We start from the raw sequence: 15,925 nt of genomic DNA on the forward strand, positions 1-15,925 counted from the left end.
GCTAACTATGGCTGATCCTGGACAGGGATAACTTGGCCACGGTGGTACAGGCACTGAGGTCATCTGAGGACATGCTCCTGGTGGTTCCACATAGACCCATCCTCTGATCGGAGTCCACCAGGGGAAGAGCCTTCAGTGTGGTAGCCCCCCTCCTATGGAATTCCCTGTCTTTGGAGGTCAGGCAAGTGCCAACTTCGTATTCCTTTCGGTGCCTCCTGAAAATGTCATTATTCCAGGAAGACTTTCCTTAATGACCAGCCATGGTTCACTGTACATTTTGCTTCTTTTAAAACCTATTTTAAAGTGTCTTATTCTATTTTTATTTTATTTTATCTTGTACACCACTCTGAAATTTTGTATGGGGAGTGGTATATAAATATTGTAAATAAATAAATAAATAAATAAATATCTAGTTTATGCTGCATGCAGTCATCACCTGATATGTAGTCGAGCTGAATTTATATTAGAATGCTGATTTCCCTTATAGGACCCAAGCAGTTTCAAGTTTTGCCCTCACATTTGCACATGACAGTGGTGTAGCCATGAGCAATGAAAGGGAGGGTGGTGCTTGCCGCTGCATCTCCCAAGCACAGCAAGTTTATAGAGGGAAAGAGAGGTGGAAGAAGGAGGGTGTAATTAATCTTGAGTCCACGAGCAACTACCTCTTCCAACTCCCTTCTCAGGCAACAAAGACAGTTGCAGAAGGGAGGGAACATGGACGTGCCTGGAAGATGATGGCAGAACCATTGTTCAGCCAAATACAGGCATAGCTGTGCTCGCTGCAGTGGCATTCTGATGATGTCCATTTCATTCCTTTGCAGAGCTGTCGACAATTAAAGCAGTCCATGTGTACAGGGAGATATCGTCTGTGAGCCAGCAGTGCCAAGTTCTGCTGGAATGGGCCGAATAGGCAGCACTGAGTGTTTGCTGCTTTGTAAAGGGAAAGAGAATGGCCATCTTACGTGGAATAAATGTGTGTTGGTGGGGGAAGCCTCTTTGTGAGTCCAGGCTACAGGACAGGTGGGGAAGGAAGGGAAGGGAAGTGCGATAAGCTGGTGCAAAGCTTTGCTTTTGTGTCCTCCTCTTCATGATTTGAGCAGAGGTGGTTTTACACAAAATGGGGATGGAGTCAGCTCAGAACAGACGTGGCTGCTAGGAAAAGGAGGGGCTTATGTGTCACATGGCTGACCTGGTTTCTCCCCTTTTGTGTCAGAGTCCTGTCTATTGTTCATGGTTGGGGACATAGTACCTGTAATCCTTCCTGACTGTATAATAACTACAACCAAATCTATCACGATACTAAGCATTGTAAAGCTGTTTTATTTTCTAAAAAGCTGTTATGGTTAGCAGCATAGCATACCCCAATAGAGAAGTGTAATAGTGTGTGTGTGTGTGTGTGTGTGTGTGTGTGTGCGCACGCACGCGCGTTGAAGTGGAGTGGGGCGGCATTTGAGACTGAGAGCTCCATCACACCTATCCCCCCTCCCAGTTTGCCTCTGCGTTTCGTAAGTGTAGCAAGTGCTCCTCCCTTTCACGATCATCACTTTCACGATCATCACTGTGAATAACTCATTTATTCTCTTAAATTGCTCCTGTGCTCCTGAAAACGTGATGATGTACAAGCCTACTCAGAATTAAATCACTTAGTCTTCAATGGTGCTTACTCCAGGGAAAATCAGCCTGAGAAGAGTAAAGAGGCATGACAATAGTGGTAGCTTGCAACAGGGGCATGATGGATTTTGGGAAATGCTTTTGTGTGGCTGGGGAGAGAGGAAGGGATTCCACTGATCCCTGGTGTCCGACCCAATGCACCTTTCCTCCTCTGGGAGCTAGCATTGAGGGATTCACCCCATGGCCCTGACCCAGGCAGGGAGAGGATGGCAGCAGCAGGCAGCAGCATCGCAACCTAGGGTGACCATATGGAAAGGAGGACAGGGCTCCTGAATCTTTTATAGTTGTATAGAAAAGGGAATTTCAGCTGGTGTCATTTGTATGCATGCAACACCTGGTAAAATTCCTTCTTCATCACAACAGTTAAAGCTGCAGGAGCTATACTAGAGTGACCAGGTACAACCAATTTACCTGGAACAGATGTCAAGCTAACTGGCCTGTAATTTCCTGGATCCTTTTTTTAAAATGGTGTTACATGGGCTATCTATCAGTGCTCTAGAATGGATACCATCAGGGGCCTGGTGATTTATTTGCTTTCAATTTGTCTATAAGGTTGAGAACTTCAACTTTTGTCACCACTATTTGCCTCAGTTCCTCAGACTCCCTTCCTGAAAACATCAGTTCAGGCACAGGCATCTGCCCTATATCCTCTGCAGTGAACACCGATGGAAAGAATTCATTCAGCTTCTCTGCAATCTCCCTGTCCTCCTTTAATACTCCCTTAGCTTCACTGTCATCCAACGGTCGAACTGCTTCCCTAGCTGGTTTCCTGCTTGTGATATATTTAAAGAATTCTTTATTGTTGGTCTTGATATTATTAGCTATGTGCTCTTCAAAATGCTTTTTGCATCTCTTATTGTTTGCTTGCATCTCCTTTGTGCCAGCTTGTACTCCCTTTTATTTTCCTCACTTGGGCAAGGCTTCCATTTTCTGAAGGAATCCCTCTTCTGTGAAATAGCTTCCTTGACATTGCTTGTTAACCATGCTGGTGACCTCTTGCACTTGGTGCTACCTTTCCTAACCTGTGGAATACATTTTAGTTGAGCTTCTATTATTGTGCTTTTGAGTAAGCATTTTGCAAGGGTTTAACCCTTTCAACTTTCTTTTCACCAGTTCCCTCATTTTAGGGAAGTTTCCTCATTTGAAGTCAAATGTGACTGTGTTGGATTTCCTGGGCAGTTCCCCACTTAAATATATCTCTTGAATCTGATAGCACTGTGGTCACTGAGAAGGTATAAGAATATGCACAATACCTATGCAGATCCTGCAAAGAAAGTCCTTGTCTTCAGGAACTACAAGCCCAAAATTAGGCTTTGAGAGATACCAATTTTAGCAGGAGTAATAGATAATGTGCTTATAGATAAGGTTTTGTTTACTGTCTCAGGCCCTCTCTACACCTAAGGATTAGCCAAGGAAAATGGAGGGATCATCCCTGCCTGCTCCCAGGATCCCCTGTGTGTCATCTGCCTGCACAGGGATAATCCCGGGGTGGGGGGGAAGCAGGTGTAGAAACAGCCTCAGATTGCAAGTTAAAGAAGAGGCTCCTTGACAATCCCAACCTAACACCTCCCCAGACTTTTCATATTTAAGAACATAAGAAGAGCTCTGCTGGATCAGACCAAGGGTCCATCTAGTCAGAAATAGTTCATTTTTGCAATAAAGTTCTAAAGCTCTTAGGAGACATCTTAAATGTCACTGAGGAATCACAGGGTTGTCTCAAATCACTTTGAAATCCACTGTCAAACTTCCCCAGAGGAAAGCCTGTAATCATAATACTGCCAAAACTTCAGTTGCTGATTCCCTTCTCCCTCCCAATCTCCTTTCCTTCTGTGTCATGTTTTTTAGATTAAGAAATATTTTTGTAAGCTGCCTTGAGAGCCTTTTTTGGCTAAAGGGCAGGATAAAAGTGCTATAATAAATAATAAAGGTATGCTCAACAAGGAAAGCATACAGATATTTACCAGATTCAAGAGATGGGAATATACTTCCACCAAACTTTTAAAGATTAGTTATGTAAAATTAAATAAAGTAGGAGCCAGTATACAACAGTGTTTTACTCCATAGTTTAATGTCATCAGCAAATCTGGGCACTTCATCAATTACTCCTAATTCCAGATCATTTATAGATAAGTTAAAAAGCATTGGTGCTACATAATATACATCCTTGTGGGACCCCAGAGTTTACATCCTTCCATTAGGAAAATTTACCATTTATTTCTACTCTCTGCTTTCTGTTCTTTAACCAGCTACTGATCCAAAAGAGGACCTCTCCTTTTACTCCATGACTGCTAAATTTGCTCAGGACTCTTTGGTGTCAAAAGCCTTTTGAAAGTCCAAGTGAACAATGTCTACCAGATTACCCCTATCCACATGTTTATTGACACTCTCAATGAACTCTAAAAAGTTAGTGAGACAAGACTTACCTTTATGAAAGTCTTGTTGATTTATTTTCCTTCTATATGCTTACTAATTTTATCTTTAATAATGCTGAGCCTGAGCTGAGCACCAATAAGCCCTGCCACAAATTAAGTCATGTGTGTGATTCATTTAAATAAAGGCCATTTATTTGGACATTTCATAGTCTTGAGGTTAATCTAATGAAATACCAAGCCACAAGGCAAAAATAAAGACCCACAAGGAAAGTAATCCTGTCAGGCCAATTGAAATCTATCTGGGGCCTGGAAGGCAGGGAATTTGGCTAGCAGCTCTATTTCTACTGGGCTGTCTTAGCCAATGCACATTTATACCAATTGTATTTCTTACTGTCAACATCATTGCTGCCTCTTTTGGGTGCTTCTAAGCTCTGAGCCTGCTTGCTAAGATTTGTGAACCATTTCCAAGGGACTTGTGTATAGACAAAACCCAAAATAACAGAAAGTAAAGCCTGGACAGATGTACAGTAGACATTAGAAAATGGAGTGGTGCCAAGGCCCTCTTCCTATTGCCATTTTTCTGATGTAAAGAGGGACAGGATGAGCGAACTGTGTTCCTACTGCAGAGCAATATCACCCTGACTTTACAGAACAGTTAGAACTGTCCCTCCACTGTGCAGGCCAAGGGGTTGAAAGCCCCATCACTAGCAGGAGAAAAGAAACACTGACTGACAAGCCATCAGGCTGAATGACTGGCGCCAAGGGCCAGAAGAGAATCCACTTAGAATTGATTTTAATCAGTTGGAAAAGGCAGTGCTGGCAGGAGCTGGCAAGCCCTCGCCTGACCCATGCTCATTTGGGGAAATGTCAGGCTGCATTGCAGAGGTGCTCTCTGACTCGTTCCCTCCAGAAAGGCCTTAATGAGCCCCTTCTCCAGCTGCCCTCATGGTAATGAGCACTGATTAACAATGCTCCTGTTCCCCACCCCCTCGTCTCCATCATAGGTGAGCACCCTCTGTCCATGCCCGTGTAGAGCCATCCCTGGTCTGTGCTCAGCACACAGAGATCCTGTTCGCACACTTTACTTCTGCACAACACGCTCCTGCCATCCTAGCACAGCCTCTCATGTCTGCCTCCTGCTGTCCACAAACTAACCTGCTACATCAGCTTCATAGAAAAGCTCACTATATATTGATTGTTTTATACCCCAGCCCTTAGGGTGACCATATGAAAAGGAGGACAGGGCTCCTGTATCTTTAACAGTAATGTAGGAAAGGGAATTTCAGCAGGTGTCAATTGAAGTGGGTGAAATTCCCTCTTCATCACAACAGTTAAAGCTACACTAGTTAGAGTGGCCAGATACAAAAAAGGGCAGGGCTTCTGCAGCTTTAACTGTTGTGATGAAGAGGGGATTTCACCCTCTTCAATTGACACCTGCTGAAATTCCTTTTTCTACATTACTGTTAAAGATACAGGAGCCCTGCTCTCCTTTTCATATGGTCACCCTACCAGCCCCCCTCCCCTGCCTACGCCTCTACAACCTCCCAACTCCAGCACAATCCTCACCTTGAGGAAGGCTGGAAGTGTATCGGGTGGCAGAGGGCTCACTTCAGCACAAGTGAGTAGCCTCAGCAAGACTGCTCATTAGCTGTAAATGATGTGTAAGGAATGTCTACACTGCATCTCTAAAGTAATGGAGGGAACGGTCCCATGTCTCATGTCTCGTAGGCCTAATCTACACCAAGCAGGATATAGCACTATGAAAGCGGTATATGGTATGTGTCAATGGGTCCCAACAGTTGTCCATGCATTTCAATACCGCTATAAAGCAGTAGTGTGTCTCCTGCCTTTTATATACTGCTCTCATACCGCTTACATAGTGCAATATCCTGCTTGGTGTAGATTAGGCCCTAGACAGCATCTGAGGCCCCATAGCATACTTCAGATTCCCAGTCAGCGCTCCAATCTTGGAACTGGGAATTGGAGCTCCAAAGTCTCCTCCTCTCCCCCTTGCAGCCAACACAGAAAGAACCACTTTTGGGAATTCAACCTCAGAGAGGGGGGAAAGGGGGCACTCCAGTGGGCAGGAGGGGGAAGTTATCCTAAGGCCTCTCCAGCCTCCATCCCTCCCCCTCCAAAGTACCATTTGGGCAAAAAAACCCACCTAGCAAAAATGCAGGGCAGGAAGACGGAGATAGGCTCCACCACTCCTCCTACCCTGCATAGGGTGATTGCAGTAGGGTGACCATATTTGGGAAACCAAAAAAGAGGACACCTAGTGTGTGTGTGGGGAAGCAGCTTTCTGAGTCCTGCAGAAAGTACGTTATTCCCCCGCCACCTTAAAGAACCCGATTGGAGTGGAGGAGGGGAAAGGATTTCATTCTGCACCACCACCATCCACTCCAATTGGGGCCTTTTTTATAATGTCCACGAATGACCCACTTTCCCCTTTAAGACCTCAATTGGAGCTCAGGGTGGGGGAATGATGTGCCTCAGGAAAGCATGTCATTCCCTCCTGCCATGCTAATGGCAGCCTTGAAGGGGAAGGTGTGTCATTCCAGGACATTATTGAAAATTATAGAAAATCCCCCCTGACACCATAGAAAGAACAAAAAACAGGACAAATCCGGGGAAATCCTGACAGTTGGTCACCCTAGATTGCAGGGCTCCAGGCTTACAATCATCACATAGGATTGCACCCTTAACTGCTATGGCTTCTTCGAAAGAACTCCAGAAAATTTAGAGAGTTCCAGCTATTGGGCGGTATAGAAATGTAATAAATAAATAAATAAATAAAATAGAACAGTGAAAGAGCTGTGGATTTCTAACACCGACATTCTCAGAAATAGCAGCACAAAGCTATGTTTCCAGGGGTTCAGTCAAACAGCTGAATTAGTGTTTATTTTAAAAATCTGCTTATTACAATAGATGCGACCTTGATAGAATAAGGGCTGATCCAGACATGTGAACATGTGGCAGCCTCCTCCTCAGACATCCTGAGGCTAATGCTTGACTTCAATCACTCTGAGGTAGCAGCATGTGAACCAGTAGTGAAGGTGTTCCTAGTTCCACGTGAATTGTTGGGATTCTCTTCTTGGTTGTCCACAAATCTAATCATAAGACTGGTAGCAATGAAAATTGTGGATGCTTGCAATATCTCTACATCAGTCCACCTCAGAAGAAACTGACATATATCCAAGCCAGCCTAATCTATTTTGCACTGTCACATTTTGGGCAGATCTTAAAATCACGCGCAGCCTGGTTCTTCTCACATGCGCCGGAAGCTGGCAGGAGCGAGGAGGAGGTAAGGCCCACCCAGTGCGCCCCAAAGCTTTGGAGCCAATCGGCTTCGGCTTCGGGGTGCCACAGGCTGAGCCAGAACCGCCTCAGAACCGACGCAAGGCAGGCCGAATCAGCCCGTCTTGGCTCAGATTCGGGGCCTCTGCCCGAGGTGGTGCACAACCTTATAAGAAACACCAGCCAGTGAAAGTGAAGTGGACTGAGTCCAGTTAGCAGGCCTTTGAAAAACTAAAAGCCTGACTGAAATACTTCCTGATTTTGAGGCCTCAGAGATGGGCCTAGGAGCAGCCCTGCCCTCTATTGTATCTGGTCACTCTAAGAATAGCTCCTGCAGTTTTAACTGTTGTGATGAAGAGGGAATTTCACCAGGGGCTGCATGCATACAAATGACACCTGCTGAAAATCCCTCCTCTTTGCAACTGTTAAAGATACAGGAGCCCTTTCCTCCTTTCCATATGGTCACTCTACTGGAAAGGTGTGAAAAAATCCATCTCCTCATCCTTGGGAAAGGGGAGGGGGAAAACCAGGTTGACTGACAAATCAGGGGGTTTAAGTTAGGGAGACCCCTCCGGTTTTTTGTCTTACCCTTCCATGTGGTTCAATGGAGATGTTTGTTACTGGAAGAGATTGCAAGGCCCTACTCTGGAGTAAGTAGATACACCACATACACCAGTATCTACACCAGTAGATACACCAGCTAGGTTTTTAGGTTACTTGGTTTTCTATGCCATCCTTGCTAAAAGCTTGTTTTTGTTTTTTTGCTTATTCTTCCTCAAAACCCTACCCCTCCTTGTAAATAAAAACCTTCTACCTCTAACCATTTGTGCTGCTAGCTTCTTGTTGCTGGGTCAGTGCTAAATTCAGGGCTACTGAGCCAGTATACCTGGTGATGTTTTCCCAAGGCTTCTGGTACCAGGAAGCCTTTGGGAATAGTAGCAGCAGGAAGGGGTGGTAAGATTTCACCACCTGCCCTCAGGCTACCATTTGTCACTTATAGATCCTTGGGGTCGATCCACATACAACTTTATGTCAAGTTGAATGTTTCTTGAAGCTGCTAGGCTCAAGAGCACTCTGATTGTAGGATATTTTGGGGAGTACCCCAAAAGTATATTGGCAGTATTTTGGGGAGTAGCTTTTGGCAATGAGCCTAGTCTTTTATCGCTGTATCCCCTCTCCCATACCCTGCTTGGCTTTGAAAACCCAGTTGAAGCCTACGGCCTTTTTGACAACAGTTTGGTAAGATTCTAAATTTTGTTTTTGCATAGTGCCGCTCATTCTTTTTGTGAATTAGTGGCACTTTGTGCTGCTAATTTTTGTGCTGCCCTTTTCCATTTGCTTGCTTCTGCTATGGGCATCTCCTCTATTTCTTTCCATGATATAAGTTCTTGCTGTAAAAATGACCTTGCAAGGTAGGTGAGTCATTTTGTTTGACTGCAATCATGGAATCGTAGAGTTGCAAGGGGCTATACGGCCATTGAGTCCAACCCCATGCTTAATGCAGGAATCCTCCTTAAAGCATCCCTGACAGATGGCTGTCAAGCTGCCTCTTGAATGTCTCTAGGGTGGGAGAGCCCACAATTTCCCTAGGGGAAATATAGACCTGGTTTCCAGATATAGACCTGCATATAGACCTGGTTTCCAGATTCTCTCAGGTGCTCTATGCTTGGCTTCTGCTCATGTCAAAATTCATAGGGAGTTTTGTCAGTGGCCTTGGCTGGGAGTCTATTTTGGAAGTAAGTGGCTGTCATTGCAGCTTCTCCCCAATGGCTGTCAGGAAGTTCTGCATCTGGCAGCATACACCTCACCATGTCCATCAGTGAGTGATTCTTTCTTTCTGCAATCCCATTTTGGTCTGGAGTCTATGCAACTGTGAGTATAAACCTTGTTCTCACAAATATCCCTTTGGGTGAAGGGATATGTACTCACCACCATTGTCACTTTGGATAGCTTGAGGCTGCCTTTTGAAAATGTTGACCACTTTGGAAACATATTCCTTTAGCATATCTGAAGTTTGGGACTTCTCTGTTAGCAGGTAGGGCACACAGTACCTGGAAAAATAATCTATAAAAGAGATAAGTATCTGCTCCCTCCAGTTAAGGCTGGTTGAATGGGACCTACACGGATCAGTGAAAGTCAGCTCAAGAGGTTTCCTTGAGCATCCCTGACTTTTCTTGGGAATTGCTGGCCTGGTTGCCTTCCCTTTTATGCACGTCATGCATTTATGATAATAATTAATGTACTCCTTTCTTATAAAAGTGACCATCCAACCCTTTTCTTGTCAGTGTGGATGAACTCAGCAGGGACTCCTGCTTCCTGGGCCCATACTCATGTTGGAAAGTCTAGTGTGACTTATAGCATCACAGCATTTAGTACTGGAGGCAATAAATGCAGGCTACAGCCAGTTTAGAAAGTAATTCAAATCACTTTATTAGTGCTTTTATACATATCATCAGAAAAGGCTAACACTGTTTAACTGCAAGCAACCCCCGAAAGCTGAGTGTGTGAGTAAACAAAGGCATGAGATATGCTTTACTTTCTTACTTTCTGGGAAGACCACATGATGCTTGCTGTGGAGGCAGAGAAAAAAGTAAGAAGGGGAAGGGGGAGCCGGAAAAAGGAACTGCAGAACATTCTCTATCGCTCCCCTAGTTGTCTGGAAGCATGCAGAGTAGTTCCTATTATCCTACAATAAACATCATGCTATCTAGTTTTCCAGAGTTCATCCATCGTTGCCTTGTTTCTCTTTTTGCCTCCCAGGATAAAACAGCAAACTAAGGGCCAAAAATGCTTGTCCAAATGCTGCCTTATTTCACATATGAAGCAGGGAAGCATAGGGCTAGGGACTGCATAGGCGAGGGGGAGTTGTAACTTCCAGTGTGGCATAGTGGCTAAAGTGTTGGAGATCTGGGTTCTAGTCCCCACTCAGCCATGGAAACCCACTGGGTGACTTTGGACCAGTCTCAGACTCCCAGCCCAACCAACACACAGGGCTGTCACTGTGAGGATAAACAGAGAGGAGGAGGCTTATGTACACTGCCTTGGGTTCCTTGGAAGAAAAAAGGCAGGATATAAATGCAATCAATCACAACAACAACAACAACAACAACAACAACAATCACCTCTTACTCTCTTGCTTCAGGTGCTTTCTCCTCTTCTTCTCCCCGTGTAGCTCTCTTCTGGTATTAGAGTCAGGATTCCAGAAACGTTCCTACTGAAAGTGTGGAATGAAGAGAGGTAAATATTACTTTTTTATATTGATTTATATTATTTTACCATGCATTTCAATAAAATATTTTCAAGGTAGCTCACAACCTAGTTTCTAAAACAATAATATAAAATAGGAATAAAAATGATAAATAAGATAAAAGCAGCATTTTCAAACATCAGGAAATCACAAAAATAAGAGTCACTCACAACCAGCTTAGGACTCATTAAAACTAAATGCCTAGGAAAATAAAATCACCATTACCTGCTGCTTAAAAGGCATCACATTTAACATGAGTTCAACTGATGCGGGGAGGGAACTCCACAGGTGAGCTGCCACCGCTCAAGAGGCTGTAACCTTTGTCAACTCATCTGACAAGGCAAGAACATTCAGAGCCAGACCTCTACGATCTTAACAACCAGGGAGATTCATATATGAGAAGAAGGCCTTCTCAGGTCTCCTCATCCATATGCCCCTTTTGCTTTTAAAATTAGACCCTACCCTTACCCCTAGCCCACTCCGTGAATGGGGCAGGCAGGCATGTAACTGGATGTCCCTGTAACATCCGCTTTGGCCCCGAGGCACATTCCTGATCAGTTAAGCCTGAAGAGAAATGATTATCAACCACTGACTAGAAAAGCTTTTCTAGCCGAGGGCCTGGCCCACTCAGATGCTGTAGGCAATATGTGATGGGATATCTCGTATTTAAAGGGGCAGCACCCCTGTGTTGGCTTCCCTATTTGAAGCAGCAAGCTCCTGACATATACCTAGCTGCTCACGGCACCGAGAGCTCATCATTTTCTGCCAGTCCATGTCAGGTGCCAATCCCCAACTGTCAGCCTTGGAGATGACACTGTTTTAATGACCACACGCAGGAAGAGGCACCCTCCACCATGTGTTGAGGGATAATGGCTTTGGCTTGCTTTGCCTCTCCAGTCTTCTGTCACTTACTCTTTGGAGCCTTGTCAACCACACAGTATCCTTTCCCTTCTTTCATCCTCACAGAAAATGTCTGCTCCCAAAGCCAGACACTTGCTCTCATACACATGAGAAAACACCTTGCTTTCAGCAGTTCCTCAAACATCTTTATTTCAAGAAGGCTCACTTGATTGACTAGTCACTAGGGCTGTGCACGGACACACACACCCCCGATCCGCTCTGGATCCTGATCTGCAACTTCCGGATTGGGTCTGCTCCACCCTGTGTCGATCTGCCTATGGTCTGCTCTGCTCTGCTCCGCTGTGGGGCTCTGGATCCGGATTGGAGCTCCGTGTTTTCCCCCATAGACTTGCATTGAAAATGTCAAATGCCTATAACTTTTTTAGTTTTAAAGTTAGAAGCATCAAAATGGGCACCATGAGAGCTTCTAAATGTATCCAGATACATGTCCATTTTGAAGGAAATCTGAGCGTGCCCTGATTTGGGGGAATATTTGAAAAATCCCCCCCCCATTTTCAAAAAGGCAGTTATCTCCATCATTTTTCCAGATACACACCTGCAACTGCCCACCATGAGAGCTTCCACCTAGATCCTTATTCATGCCCATTTTGATGGAAATCCGAGCATGCCCTGGTTTTGGGGGGATTTTTAAAAATATTTTCCCCATTTACAGAAATGTATGTATCTCCATCATTTTTCCACATACAGACCTCTAAGTGGGCACCATGAGAGCTTCCACATTGATCCTTATTCATGCCTATTTTGAAGGAAATCCAAGCATGCCCTGATTTTGGGGGGTATTTTTAAAGATATATCTAAATAAGAATCTTCACCTCAGGTTAAACACTTCAAAAATGGACACACAAAACTTCCAGAAATCTTAAACAGGGTGAGAGCAGCAGCAATGCAGCTGCCTTTTCATCATGAGGAAGGACTAACGCCCTGAGTCAAAGCAATTTTTTAAAATGGCTGTGTCTGACTTTATTACCAGTAAGGGGAAAGTGGGCGTGCCCAGCGAGACAGGGGACTGTGCCACCACTCATTTGGCCGGTCCTGTCTAGGTACCTGCCTTTAAGAAGCCACGTTATACCTCAACTTGCGCAACTCATTGGCTTTTCCACTGGCTACCCTTTGGAGGGTTCTGATGACCCCCAAGGCAGGGCAGTGTGCACTGGGCACGTCCACATGCCGTATGGACATCATCCCCTTGCACCACCTCTATCCAGTTGTCCACCAAGGTTATGGTGGGTACCTTGCAGTGGTGTGTTGCCGATCTGTTATTTTACTTAGCATATGATTTAAGGTTGTGTGTGTGAGTTTACTGGGGCTACTGCTTCAAAACACTGAAAAAAGTCCGATCCAAAGACAAGAAAGTAAAGTTACTAAGTATCCCGTTTTGCTTATACCCCCCCCCAACATTGGGATTGGAGGATGCTTCACGTCAGGTGATCACTTATCACGATTGGGAGTTGAATCTGTCAATCAAGGGTGAAAAAAAGAGCTTCCCCCCTCCCGTTTTACCCATTCTATAAAAATTAATAGCAAGAAACTGCATGACGAAAAAATTATGAAAATAGACACAAATGACCACCAATCATCATTCTCTAAGCACAGTAAGTTTCAGGCATCTAGCTTTAAAAACAAAAAAGTTATACGCGCTTTTTTCACCCAATGCAATCCTATGGGGAAAAAGTTCCAAAATGGTGGGCGGAGCCTCACGAATGAGCGGATCACTCCGCAAATGGATGTTCCGCTTCGTGATGCTTCACTAAATCCCCAACTCGCTTCACATTCGCCCTTAACAGAGGCGAATCAGGCCGCTCCGATGCTGCTTCAATGACCCGAAATGAAGTGGAGCACAGCCCTACTAGTCACGATAGTCTGTTTTTAAAAACAAAACAAAAAATACGATGTTTTATTGCCTGCACCTCATTGTCCAAATCATGAATAAAAATGTTGAAGAGCACTTGGCCCAGGACTGAGCCCTGCGGTACCCCACTCGTTGCCTCTCCCCAGTTTGAGAAGGTTCCATTGATAAGTACTCTTTGAGTCTGATTCTGTAGCCCACTGTGAATCCACCTAATAGTTGTTCCATCTAGCCCACTTTTAGCTAGTTTGTTAATCAGAATATCATGGGGCACTTTGTCGAAAGCTTTGCTGAAGTCAAGATATATAACATCCACAGCATTCCCACAGTCCACAACGGAGGTTACCCAATCAAAAAATGAGATCAAATTAGTCTGACAGGATTTGTTCCTGACAAATCCATGTTGGCTTCTAGTAATCACTGCATTGATTTCAAGGTGCTTACAGATTGACTTCTTTATAATCTGCTCCAGAATTTTCCCAGGGATGGATGTCAGACTGACTGGTCTGTAGTTCCCAGGTTCCTCCTTTTGCCCTTTTTGAAGATAGGGACAACGTTAGCCCTCCTCCAGTTGTCTAGCACCTCAACAATCTTCCATGATTTTGCAAAGGTAATAGACAAAGGTTCTGAGAGTTCTTCCGCCAGTTCCTTCATTACTCTAGGATGCTTACTTATCATAGTTCTGAATTTATTAAAATCAGCTTTCCTAAAATCCAGAGTACGTGTATGGCTACACTCATCGGGCCCTGGAGGTTTGAACTCATTCAAGGAAATTAGGTGTTCTTTGACCATTTGTTTATCAATCTCAAACTGCAATCCTGCCCCCTCAACTTCTGCTTCACTTTTTCCAGGGGGGTCAGAGACCCGCTTTGGGGAGAAAACTGAGGCAAAGTATGAATTGAGCACTTCAGCCTTTTCTTTGTCATCTGTTATCAATTTGCCATCCTCATTAACCAGTTGAACCACCATTTCTTTCCTCTGTCTTTTACTATTCACGTATCTGAAGAAAGCCTTTTTTATTGTTTTTAGCATACCTCGCTAATCTCAGCTCATTCACAGCTTTAGCCTTCCTGATGCCATTTCGGCACTTCTGTGCCACCTGTCTGTACTCTTCTTTGGTAGCCTGGCCTTCCTTCCACTTCCTATATGTATCCTTTTTTGTTTTCAGGTCATCTCTAAGCTTTTTGTGGAGCCACATTGGTTTCCTCTGTTGTCTTCTATCTTTTCTCCTTGTTGGAATTGTTTGTAACTGTGACTTTAAAATTTCCTTTTTTAAATACTCCCGCGCATCTTGCACGCCTTTCTCATTAGGCTCACTTGCCATGGGACCTTACTTATCATAGTTCTGAATTTATTAAAATCAGCTTTCCTAAAATCCAGAGTACGTGTATGGCTACACTCAACTTTTGTCTCCTTCATAATCAAGAATTCAAGTATGACGTGGTCACTTTCCCCCAGAGTTACCGTAACTGCCACTTAATCCACTAAGTCATCCCTATTGGTCAATATCAAGTCAAGGATTGCCGATCCTCTAGTTCCTTCCTCCACTTTCTGTAGGAGGAATTTATCACCCATACATGTCAGGAATTTCTTGGAAGGGCCACTTTTGGCAGTATTTGTCTCCCAACAGATGTTAGGGTAATTGAAGTCCCCCATCACTACTACATCACATGGGGGGCAGAGCTGGATGCCATGAGGGGTAAGACTTCTCCTTGAGAGACTCCCAGATGGGGGGATCTGAGAACTCAATTATCTCATTTAAAAAGGCATGGGTCTCTAATGAGAATTAATGGAAATGACTATGACTTTTAAGTGAGGGTGAAAATGTTATTCTTGGAAGCATAATCAGTATAAGGAGTGAGGAAATTAGCCTGGTGTTCGGGCTTGTAAATCAGTCAGGCAGAATGGAGAGGAGAGCGGTGAAAATAAAAGTGGAGTTGTTATTGCTGGAGCTCTTTCATCTCCTAGTCTGATAAATTACTCTGAAATATACTCCTTATCTGGAAAGAATGACTAATTGGCAATAAATTCACCCTTTAGAAAGCATCGAAGGAGGAAAGTGGTTTATATGCGTGGAAAGAGAGACAGTGTTGATTGTTATTTGGGACATTAAGCAATAGTCATAAACAGATCTATGCCGAATGCTAGAAAATCAAAAAAACCTCCTGGAAAAGCTACTTGGCAGCGAATACGCCCCTCTAATCATAATCTTGCCCGTCTTGAAAAGGTGCCCACAGAAGAAGTTATACAAAGTAGCAGTGGGAGTGGGAGCGAGAGCGAAAACGGGTCTGACAAGATGGCGGAGAAAGCTGGCACGATGCCAACTTCTATGGAGGAACTTAAGAGTTTGATATTAGATAGCAATGCAACTCTAATTAAAAAGGTGAATGAACACTCGAAGAAGGCAGATAAGAGGATGGGGGTGCTGGCTGACAAGATTGCCCAGAATGACAGAGCTATAAAGATGCTAGATGTTGAAGTAAAATCATTGGAGAAAAGGCAGGATGTCTTTGAAAAAAGCTGTGATGTGAACTTCCATGATCAAGAATTAAAGCTGATCCAGTTGCGGCA

The sequence above is a fragment of the Elgaria multicarinata genome, chromosome 7 (assembly GCF_023053635.1).
Source record: "Elgaria multicarinata webbii isolate HBS135686 ecotype San Diego chromosome 7, rElgMul1.1.pri, whole genome shotgun sequence".
NCBI lineage: Eukaryota > Metazoa > Chordata > Lepidosauria > Squamata > Anguidae > Elgaria > Elgaria multicarinata.